This window comes from Carassius carassius, chromosome 43, assembly GCF_963082965.1.
Source record: "Carassius carassius chromosome 43, fCarCar2.1, whole genome shotgun sequence".
NCBI lineage: Eukaryota > Metazoa > Chordata > Actinopteri > Cypriniformes > Cyprinidae > Carassius > Carassius carassius.
This window is the reverse complement of record NC_081797.1, coordinates 12,167,141-12,179,264: the sequence shown is the minus strand read 5'-3', so window position 1 is coordinate 12,179,264 and position 12,124 is coordinate 12,167,141. Positions and strand designations below refer to the sequence as shown.

General features: G+C 44.1%; 1 protein-coding gene across 2 annotated transcripts in view; it reads right to left on the bottom strand.

The window, feature by feature from the left end:
- Window positions 1-12,124, bottom strand: part of zgc:101783 (uncharacterized protein LOC447883 homolog) — a 104,812-nt gene that overhangs the window by 91,893 nt on the left and 795 nt on the right. The gene's annotated exons all lie outside the window — the stretch shown is intronic.

Genomic DNA, 12,124 nt, shown 5'->3' with positions numbered 1-12,124 from the left:
CATCTCATAAGTCTTTCGGGTCGAGTCTTTCCTTAATCACGTGACAGCCCCATACGCGATTTCTGACATTTCTGTCACTATGTTTTTGTTACTATTTGTTATGACCGCTAGGGGTCAGCCGTATCAGGAAAAGGAAGATTCTCAGAACCAGAGAGATGTTGAATAACAATAATTTATTTACAAGTTGGGGCTTAGCGTCAGGGGCAGACAAGGCCAAAATAACAAACAAAAATCCTCTTTGTTAAACATCTACACTTCCTAAATCAAAATTAAAGAAACAGTCGAGCTACAGAGAAGGACAGCAGCTTGTGAGTGTTTTGCCTTGTTTTCTCATCAGACTAGTGTGTGATCGTCATTGCTAGGAAAGTTTTTGGTTTAAATTGTGTGTGTCTTACCCTGGTTAATACGTGCTGAAAGTGGCGCTTGGTTTTGCGTTTGCCTATCGCGGGACTGCCTGGTTTCGATCTGCTAAATAGTGAGACATGGCCAAAGCCAGTGAAAGTACTTAATTAGCTGTTTAGAAAGCACTTGTCAGAAGAAACAGTCGAGCTACAGAGAAGGACAGCAGCTTGTGAGTGTTTTGCCTTGTTTTCTCATCAGACTAGTGTGTGATCGTCATTGCTAGGAAAGTTTTTGGTTTAAATTGTGTGTGTCTTACCCTGGTTGATACGTGCTGAAAGTGGCGCTTGGTTTTGCGTTTGCCTATCGCGGGACTGCCTGGTTTCGATCTGCTAAATAGTGAGGCGTGGCCAGCTGACTTCAATCGCAGGTAATCAGGCTAATACAAAAGCGTTAGGTTTCACCGCGGCAGCCCTCGTGTGACTCCTCCTCGTGTGAAGACAGACGAGTGTAAAGACAATCGACTCTACCTGCGCGACTCCACTGAGCAAGGACACCGACAGGGCACTTGAGTATTGCTTTTTTTCCCCTTTCTTCACTTTTGTATACCTTGTTCTCAAATATCTTACACTTGTAATCACTATGTGCTTTCAGATCTCTACTATCACTACTAACACTCGGAGAGCACGCTATGTACGTCGCAGGAAGGCCTGTCTGACAAACCTACGGCCTGTCCCTCTGACCTCTACTACTACGCTCTCTATTCCAGTTGGTCTCTGGAACTGCCAGTGTGCAGTTAACAAAGCAGACTTCATTTCTTCTCTTGCTACTCATTCCGGTCTCAACCTCATGGCACTGACAGAGACTTGGATCAAACCTGAAGATACTGCCACCCCTGCAGCCCTCTCCGCTAATTTCACTTGTTCCCACACTCCTCGTACCACTGGGAGGGGTGGAGGGACAGGTCTCCTTATATCAAAAGAATGGAAATTTGATCTTCAGCCATCACCTACAGGTACTGGTTAATTTGAATCACATGCCATTACTGTAACCCACCCTGTTAAAATCCACTTTGTGGTCATTTATCGTCCCCCAGGTCCATTGGGAAACTTCTTGGAGGAGTTGGATGTGCTGCTATCAAACTTTCCTGAAGATGGTACTCCTCTGGTACTGCTTGGTGACTTCAAAATCCACCTAGATAAACCCCAGGCTGCTGACTTCAAAACTCTGCTCACCTCATTTGATCTCAAGTTAGTGTCTACTACAGCGACTCACAAATCAGGTAACCAACTGGACCTCATCTACACGCGCTGTTGCTCTGTGGACAACTCTTCAGTTGCTCCACTGCACACCTCAGACCACTTCCTCATTACTGCTAACCTAGCACTTATTCCTGAAGTGCAGACTGAGGACAACTTCACAATGTCTGATGCACACTCTTTCTCCTCCTTCTCCCCACTCTCAGAGATGGACGTCTCCAAACTTCTCCTGTCCAATCATCCTACTACTTGTCCACTTGATCCGATCCCCACTCACCTCCTTCAAGCGATCTCTTCTTCAGTCATACCTTCGCTTACTCACGTTATCAACTCCTCTCTTCACTCTGGAACATTTCCCTCAGCATTCAAGCAGGCTCGGGTAAGCCCACTGCTCAAGAAACCATCTCTGAATCCAGCGCTTTTTGAAAACTACAGACCGGTATCCCTTCTTCCATTCATTGCAAAGACACTTGAGCGAGCTGTGTTCAACCAGTTTTCTATGTTCCTTGTACAGAACAACCTCCTGGACAGCAACCAATCTGGCTTCAAAAGTGGCCACTCAACTGAGACTGCTCTGCTCTCGGTTACTGAAGCCCTGCGACTAGCAAGAGCAGCTTCAAAATCCTCGGTACTCATCTTACTGGACCTTTCTGCTGCTTTTGACACTGTTAATCACCAGATTCTCCTGTCCACCCTCAGAAAGATGGGCATCTCTGGAACGGCACTCCTGTGGGTTAAGTCCTACCTCTCTGACAGATCCTTCAGTGTGTCTTGGAGGGGTGATGTTTCAAAGTCACACCACCTTGCTACTGGGGTTCCTCAAGGCTCAGTACTTGGACCACTTCTCTTCTCAATCTACATGACATCATTAGGATCTGTCATTCAGAAGCATGGCTTTTCTTATCACTGCTACGCTGATGACACCCAACTCTACCTCTCATTCCAACCAGATGACCCGACGGTAGCTGCTCGCATTTCAGCCTGTCTGAGTGACATCTCTAGCTGGATGAATGACCATCACCTTCAGTTTAACCTTACGAAGACAGAACTCCTGGTGATTCCAGCTAACCCATTGCTTCATCACAACTTCTCTATACAGCTGGGCTCATCAACCATTACTCCTTCGAGGACAGCTAGAAACCTAGGAGTTGTGATGGATCATCAGTTAAGCTTCACAGACCACATTGCTACAACTACCCGGTCCTGCAGGTTTGCCTTATACAACATTAGGAAGATTAGACCCTTCCTGTCAGAGCAAGCAACCCAACTTCTTGTACAAGCTCTTGTTCTCTCCAGACTGGACTATTGTAATGCTCTCCTGGCGGGCCTTCCTGCATGTACTGTCAAGCCTCTGCAATTGATCCAGAATGCAGCAGCGAGGGTTGTCTTCAATGAGCCAAAAAAGCTCACGTTACTCCTCTCCTCATCAGGTTACACTGGCTACCAGTAGTTGCTCGCATCAAATTCAAGGTACTGATGCTAGCCTACAAGACGACCACTGGCAAGGCACCAACTTACCTAAACTCATTGGTTAAATCTTATGTGCCCTCCAGAAGTTTGCGCTCTGGAAGTGATCGACGCCTTGTGGTACCATCCCAAAGAAGTTCAAAATCACTCTCACTGACCTTTTCCTGGACTGTGCCCAGCTGGTGGAATGACCTCCCAATCTCAATTCGTACAGCTGAGTCTTTACTCATTTTCAAGAAACAGCTAAAGACTCATCTTTTTCGCCTGCACTTAAACAACTAACACTTTTCCTTTTCTTGTCTTTTTAATTTATAAAAAAAAAAAAAAAAAAAAAAAAACCTACCTATGCGTTCTATACTAGACTGACTGAGACTTGTCATGGCACTTGTATACTGTTGTTGTTCTCTTGTTGACCTGACTGCTTCTATTGTTCTCATTTGTAAGTCGCTTTGGATAAAAGCGTCTGCTAAATGATTAAATGTAAAGAAACCAAAAGAAATAAAATACAGTTTCAACTTACCTGACTCCCTAAACCCAAAACAATTTGAAAAGTGACATAAAAATAAAATGGCGTCTAACCCCCTACGTCCCTCAATTTAACAAAAATTAAGATTAACAAAATGTTTACAAGATATATATACACAAGAGTTAACAGCAAACAATTTACAATCAGAATCCAAAATCGTAGTCAATCAGGCTTAGGTCAAGTTAACCAGGAATATCACAGAATAGAGGCAAAAAAACAACAACAATACAACAGAATTATCACAGATCACAATCTTATACACCAACACACTATCTCTCTGGTAAGACACTCAAATATTTAAACAAACACTAATAACAAGGCAAACCACAAACTATTGAGTCACACGCAATGGCACAATCATGGCCTCGATTGAGTGTTTGGGGCAGTCCTTATATCTGGGTCAGGTGAAGAGGAGAACCAATCGCAACCTCCAATAAATTATCTCCAGGAACCGCCCATCTGAAACAAACACGAGACAGTGAATCAGCAATCACATTTTCAATTCCCCTTTTTATGACAGATCACCAAGTTGTAACTTTGGCAGATTAGTGACCAGCGCATAAGACGATGATTAGCATTTGACATCCATTGAAGAAATACAAGAGGGTTATGGTCAGTATAAACCGTAACGGGTTTCGAACTGGAGCCAACATAGACCTCAAAGTGTTGAAGAGCGAGAATTAAGGCAAGGGCTTTTTCTATAGTACTGTAGTTAATCTGATGTTTGTGGAACTTTTTCAAAAAGAAACTTATTGGGTGATTCAAACCATCTGCATCCGTTTGAAGCAGGACGGCACCAGCACCGGTACCACTAGCATCCACTTCCATCAAGAATGGCTTTTCAAAACGGGGCAGCGAGCACAGGGTCACTACAAAGCAAAGTTTTCAAGACTTCAAAGGCGGACTGATATTCTGAAGACCACTTAAATGAAACTTCTTTATGTAATAGTCCAGTGAGAGGACTGGCAACATCTGGGAAATTCTTACAAAAACATCTGTAATAGCCAGTCATTCCAAGAAATTGAAGGAGCTCTTTCCTAGTTTTCCCAACCTCCTTTCCCAAGTATGTGACAGTGGCACAACCCAATTCACACTTTGATAAATTCAAGGTTAGGACAGCATTTCTAAAGCGTTTGAAGACATCATCCAAAGTTTTGAGATGGTCTTTCCAAGTATCAGCATAGCACACCACATCATCCAAATAAGCCTCACAATGTGACACATCAGACAACACTATGGACATTAGTCGCTGAAAGGTAGCTCCAGCATTTCGAAGGCCAAAAGCCATAACACGGTACTGCAAAAATACGTCAGGTGTGGCAAAAGCAGAAATCTCACACGCTTGCTTTGTGAGTGGCACCTGCCAATATCCTTTTAGCAGATCTAGTTTAGTCATGAATTTAGCGTTACCTACCCGATCAACACAATCTTCCATACGAGGAAGCGGAAAAGAGTCAGCTTTAGTTAAAGCGTTAACTTTACGGTAGTCAGTACAAAACCTGGAGGTCCCATCTCACTTAGGGACAAGTAGACATGGTGAACACCAGGGACTGGCACTAGGAACTGCTCAATTGTGTTCTAGCAAGTACTGGGTTTCCTGCTTTATTCGTTCCCTTTTAACTGGGTTAACACGATAGGCATTCTTTTTAACTGGGGCATGTGAACCAACATCTATATCATGTTCCATTACATGGGTAGTTGAAGGGAAGTCATTAAACAAAGTCGGGTACTTATTAATAAGACTGGAAATATCCGCCTGGGCAGACACAGGCAAATGGTACAACTTTCCTGACAAATTCAACAAAGTCTCAGAATTTGGCAAACAAGCTGACAAGAATGATGCACTATTCATTTTCAAATCATCACTTTCGGGTGAATAATCCGACAGTGACACAGTAACTGGTACAACAGTAGCAACAGGCATACTAACTTCAGAATCAGAATGTGACAAATATGCTTTAAGCATATTAATGTGGCAGACTCGTGACTTCCTTTTTCGGTCAGGGGTATCAACTACATAATCAGTGTCTCTTAGCTTCTCCTTGATGCTGTAAGGACCAGTGAACTTAGCTTGGAGTGCTGAACCTGGCACTGGAAGTAAGATAAGGACTTTATCGCCAGTCTGAAATGATCGCAGTACAGCCTTCTGGTCATAGTGAGATTTCATTTGGCTTTGCACAGAACTGAGCGATTGTTTTGCCCACTTCCACACCGTATGCAAGCGTTCGCGGAACGCACTGACATAATCTTGCAAAATTTTCAATGGACCACGAACAGTGTGTCCAAATATTAACTCAGAGGGACTAAATCCAAGTGATGCTTGAGTGGTATTATGTACTGCAAATAACGAGCGGGATGTGTTCATCCCATTCTTTTTCTTGTTCCACACAAAAGGTTCAGAGTATCGACTTTAAGGTTTGATGAAAACGTTCGATGGCGCCTTGTGACTGAGGGTGGTATGCACTGGACATCTGATGTTTGATGTTTAACTGTTTCATTACCTTCGCAAACACCTTGGACATAAAATTGGTACCTTGGTCGGACTGAATGTATTTTGATATCTTCAAGATCCGTGGTGTGTTAATATTTTATAAATAAATAAAGCCCTGTTATAAATAAAATACTGATGAATTTGTCTTTTTGACTGTCTATCAGTAAATAAACACTAGGCTATATAATAATATAATAATACAAGCCTACAACACAAAGTATTTATAGCCTAGTTTGTTCATTTTCAATCCAATTTTGAGTTAGCTGGTATAATAATTGCTTTTCCTAGGCAAACTTGACATTTTGGTCTAATATATATGTACAAGAAGATTGCTCAAAAAGGACATAATGACATAAATTAAAAGCAAATAACATTTTAAATCCTAAACAAGTAACACTACAGTTCTATAGTCTAATCTGAAGGGTGAACTCAAAAGACATAAATCATAAAACAAGGTCATTTTTGAAGATCGGAATCCTCTAAAAAAAAAGAAGAAAAAAAAAATCTTCTTTATCAAAGTGATTTCGCCATCATATGGACAAAAATTTAAAGCATAACCAAAAATTATAGTAAAAAATAATAATAAGTACTATGCACCCATTTGTAAGGAAGGTTGTAAATTAACTAATTACTCTAGCCAATGTTGTCACGTCACATGACAAAAGATCGAACAACTCGAAGACCCGAAAGATGAACTAATCAATTCTCTTTCTGGCTCAATACCACATTGGTTTAACTTATGGGTATATCATGTAATTAAGGAACGAGTCAAAAACCCAATAGACCTGAACTACGAACTAATCAATTCTCTTTCCGGCTCAATACCACATTGGTTTAACTTATGGGTATATAATGTGATTAAGGAACGAGTCAAAAACCCAATAGACCCGAACTATGAACTAATCAATTCTCTTTCCGGCTCAAGTTGCATTGACTAACAGGTGAATTACAGGGGGGCAGGGTTACATATTTTATTGAAGCAGCCCTGGGCGCCGCCATTGGCTAGCAGACCCCTACCTGCTGTTAGCATTCCATTGACTGCCATTCATTTTGGCGTCACTTTGACAGCGAATAACTTTACATCTGAGGTGTTTAAAGACTCCATTTGTCCATTAATTATTTCTAAAGAAACACGAAAATGTATAAAAGGCTCCACTACGTTGTATCTTACGTTATGGTCCCGTAGAAGCAGTTTTTGTCAAAAATAGGCTAACGATTGCGTCATAACCTGCGACTCTCTGTCGCACAGTAGAGAAATTACCGTATGGACAGGAGGAGAAGCTCGCAGACAATCTTTTACGCGGAGGCATAAAGTCAAGGGAGATAATTAATCAGAATACTTACCAAAATTTGCTCCTGTTCACGCTCGCCTTCTCTGGAGGATTCGGTGGGTGATTCAGATTTCTCTTGGCACAGCGATTAGAAGACGTACAGGTTGCTCACGTGACATTTACATCATCAGGCTCCATTTGAGCCTGCGCAGTTCGCTCGACCCCCAGGAAGTGTGTGCTTCTAATTGACTTCACTTGTCTCCGTTGATTCCAATTGGGTCGCTGTGCCCATTTCTTTTACTGTCTATGGTGAATTACTACTAGCAGAACAGAAGCTTTAGAATATTGCTCATGCGCAACTGAACGAATCACTCCCTGTCACAGTGTCTGGGTTGTGTTCCCTGGGGATCCACTAGATGTCCTCCTTCCCCACGGTGTCTGTCACTTCATCAACCACATTCCTCACGTCTCTGCCTAAATCATTGCACCCAGCTGTCACTGGTTATCAATCATTACACTCTGTCAATTTCCCATTAGCGTTTGTCTCTCCCTGTGTATTTAACCCGGTCTGTCTTAGTATGTGTCACGGAGTCCTTGTTAATTCATGTCCGTCATCTAGTCGTGCCCTTGCCTTGTGTTCGTGTTTTGTTTATGTTTTGGATTTGTTGGATATCGACCCCTGCCTGGACTGTTTATTCTTTGGATTTCCCCTTTAATAAAGACGTACCCGCAGTTGGTTCTCTCTCCGTGTATCTTTGTATCCCGGTCGTGACAGAAGGACTCCATCACAGCAAGAGCCAGCAGTATGTCTGCTTATGTCTCCTCCCAAGCCACAGAGCGGGATAGGAACGGTTTTGAGGGAACTCGCCTGGTGGTTTTCCGGGGGACCAGGGGAGGTCGCCGAGGAGGGAGTGGTCAAGAGGAGACTCAGCATCGCTCTCAATTATGGCCCCCCTTCGACCCGGGGCTCGTGTGGGATGGATCAGAGCCACCGTCTCATCATGGCGGACGGAGAGTCCAGTCCAGTACCACAGCACAAGATGGCCGCCAATCCAGCGCCACAGCACAAGATGGCCGCCAGTCCAGTACCACAGCACAAGATGGCCGCCAGCTCAGCGTCACGACGCAAGATAGACATCAGCCCAGCACCGCAGCATGGGATGGTCGCTAGCCCAGCGCCACAGCACAAGATGGTCACCAGCCCAGCACACAGCACAAGATGGCCGCCTGTCCAGAGTCATGGCTCAAGATGGCTGCTTGCCTTGCGCTGCTGCACAGGATGACAGCCACAGCTGACCCTCCAGAGTCGAATCAGGTTCCAGTTGATCCTCCGGAATCGAGTCAGGTTCCTATTGACCCTCCAGAGTCGAGTCAGGTTCCTATTGACCCTCCAGAATCGAGTCAGGTTCCAGTTGACCCTCCAGAGTCGAGTCAAATTCCGGTTGACTTTCCAGAGTCGAGTCAGGTGCTCGTGGATCCTCCAGAGTCGAGTCAGGTGTTCATGGACCCTTCAGAGTCAGGGTTAGTCACCACTGACATTCCAGAGTCAGGGCTAGTCACCGCTGACATTCCAGAGTCAGGGTTAGTCACCGATGACCCTCCAGAGTCAGGGCTTGTCACCGATGACCTTCCAGAGTCAGGGCTAGTCACCAATGACCTTCCAGAGTCAGGGCCAGTCACCGATGACCTTCCAGAGTCAGGGCCAGTCACCGAGGACCCTCCAGAGTCAGGGCCAGTCACCGATGACCTTCCAGAGTCAGGGCTAGTCACCGACGACCCTCCAGAGTCAGGGCTAGTCACCGACGACCCTCCAGAGTCAGGGCTAGTCACCGACGACCTTCCAGAGTCAGGGCTAGTCACCGACGACCTTCCAGAGTCAGGGCTAGTCACCGACGACCCTCCAGAGTCAGGGCTAGTCACTGCTGAACTTCCAGAGTAAGGGCTAGTCACCGCTGACCTTCCAGAGTCAGGGCTAGTCACCGTTGACCCTCCAGAGTCAGGACTAGTCACCGTTGACCTTCCAGAGTCAAGTCAAGTCACCGGTGATCTTCAGGGACAGAGTCAAGTCACCGGTGATCTTCAAGGACAGAGTCAAGTCACCAGTGATCTTCAAAAACAAAGGCAAGTCACCATTGATCTTCATGAACAGATGCAAGTCACCAATGATCTTCATGAACAAATGCAAGTCACCAATGATCTTCATGAGCAGAGTCAGACCACCAAGGATCTTCAGGAGCAGAGTCAAGTCAGCATTTATCTTCTGGAATCCAGTCTAAACACCATAGGGTTGCCAGAGCCTCGTCAGGTCCCAGTCGAACTCTATGAGCACCCGACGGATCCTGTTGTGGCCACGGAGGCTACTCTTAACTTGTTCAGATTCTTTGTTTCAGACTTGCCCAACCAGACTCGTCCTCCTGTTGGTCCGGCCGCACGGACGTGACGTGGTTGTCTTCTGCTCCGCCCTGGGGGGCTTCCACCCTGACCACACGGTTATGGTGGTCTTCTGCTCCGCCCTGGGGGGCGTCCGTCCTGACCACACGGTTGTGGTGGTCTTCTGCTCTGCCCTGGGGGGCTGCCTTCCTGACCATACGGCTGTGGTGGTCTTCTCCACCCGGTGTGCCTGAACATTTTGATCTCCTGTGTTTTGGTTGTTGTTTTTTGCTTTTTTTTGTGTTCACTCCTGTCCCTGTTCCTCTCTGTTTTCCTGGCCCTCCGTCCCTCCCCCTGAGCCTCCACCTGTCCGCCTCCCTCCTGGTCTCTGTTTTGTGTCTTGTCGTGGAGCGTCTGGGAGCTGCTCCGTAGAGGGGGGGTATTGTCACAGTGTCTGGGTTGTGTTCCCTGGGGATCCACTAGATGTCCTCCTTCCCCACGGTGTCTGTCACTTCATCAACCACATTCCTCACGTCTCTGCCTAAATCATTGCACCCAGCTGTCACTGGTTATCAATCATTACACTCTGTCAATTTCCCATTAGCGTTTGTCTCTCCCTGTGTATTTAACCCGGTCTGTCTTAGTATGTGTCACGGAGTCCTTGTTAATTCATGTCCGTCATCTAGTTGTGCCCTTGCCTTGTGTTCGTGTTTTGCTTATGTTTTGGATTTGTTGGATATCGACCCCTGCCTGGACTGTTTATTCTTTGGATTGCCCCTTTAATAAAGACGTACCCGCAATTGGTTCTCTCTCCGTATATCCTTGTGTCCCGGTCGTGACTCTTCCATAGACGACTCTTTTTTTCTCGAGTATACAGAGTCAAAGCAATAGTTCTGTATACAGATATACAGAGTCACATTCAAGATTCGTTCAAATTGAACAAATCATTCAAAAACGACACATCCCTAATCGTCAGCCGCGGATCATTTCAGAAAGATAACAGCTTTAACACCAGTATTAGCCTAAAGACTTTTTAAAATAAGTTGAGCTCAAAAGTCACTTTCAGTCATCAGCGAATGTTTGAAATAACTTGATCCGATGTGGATTATAATCACTAAACAAGGCAGAAATATTTAAAAGCGATGCAAAAGACTGTGCATGCTAAACATTAACGTTACCAAAGTAAACATGATAAATGCAACCACTTGGAGAAATCAGACGTCAGCTTCTTATTCTCTATCACAATCGTGAATTTATTTAGTAGCATATTTTATCTGTCATCAGTCTCGTCTCGAGAGTTTAGCTCCACGTAGCCTGTCATAAAAATATAATAATATTTTTTGCTCGGGAGCTTTTATAAAAATAGAGATATTATCATTCATTCTAAATGTGACTTATAGGCTACAAATAAAGAGAAACAGACTCGACTGAATAAGCTAGCTATTTTCATAATGCTTAAGTGTAAAAAAAAAGAAAAAAAAAGAAATAAATGTATTTCTGTGACTAATTTTGAGTCCTGATAAATGAATTCATTATGATCAATGTATCACTTATTCTATAGTAAAACATTTATGCTTTTTAATTTAAATATATAACAAAGCATGCAAACACATGGCCACTTTTATCATATTCGTTTTGTGATCACGCTAGTTCCAGTGACTTATTTCTTCGTTTTCTGATAACTTCTCTTTCTTGGTGAAATGATGGGGTTGCATGACGTTGTTCCTGAGAGGTGTTTTAAGGGCGTGTTTTAGTGATGCGCAGCGGAGCTTCAGGCCCTGACTGTGGAAACCCTGCGTTATTCTGGCCTCGATGCTACTGGCCCGAGGCTATTAGCCCGGCCCGGCCTGTTTTAAGCCCTGGCTCGCACTGGCCCGACAGTGGAAACACGGCTAGTGTAAGCAGGAAAGTAAACACTGCACTGCGCTTCTGAATGAGACACCTATGTCTTCAAAAACATAACTTACTTTTGTCTCTCTGTTTCTTTTGTAGCACAAGGGGACCAACTAGAAATAAAAACGTCAACATAAACATAACACAGAAATGGGAAAGAAACAGAAAGAAATAAGGAAGTGAAGATATACAGTACAGATCAAAAGTTTGGACACACCTTCTCATTCAAAGAGTTTTCTTTATTTTCATGACTATGAAAATTGTAGATTCACACCGAAGGCATCAAAACTATGAATTAACACATGTGGAATTATATATGGAATTATATACATAACAAAAAAGTGTGAAACAACTGAAAATATGTCATATTCTAGGTTCTTCAAAGTAGCCACCTTTTGCTTTGATTACTGCTTTGCACACTCTTGGCATTCTCTTGATGAGCTTCAAGAGGTAGTCCCCTGAAATGGTCTTCCAACAGTCTTGAAGGAGTTCCCTGAGAGATGCTTAG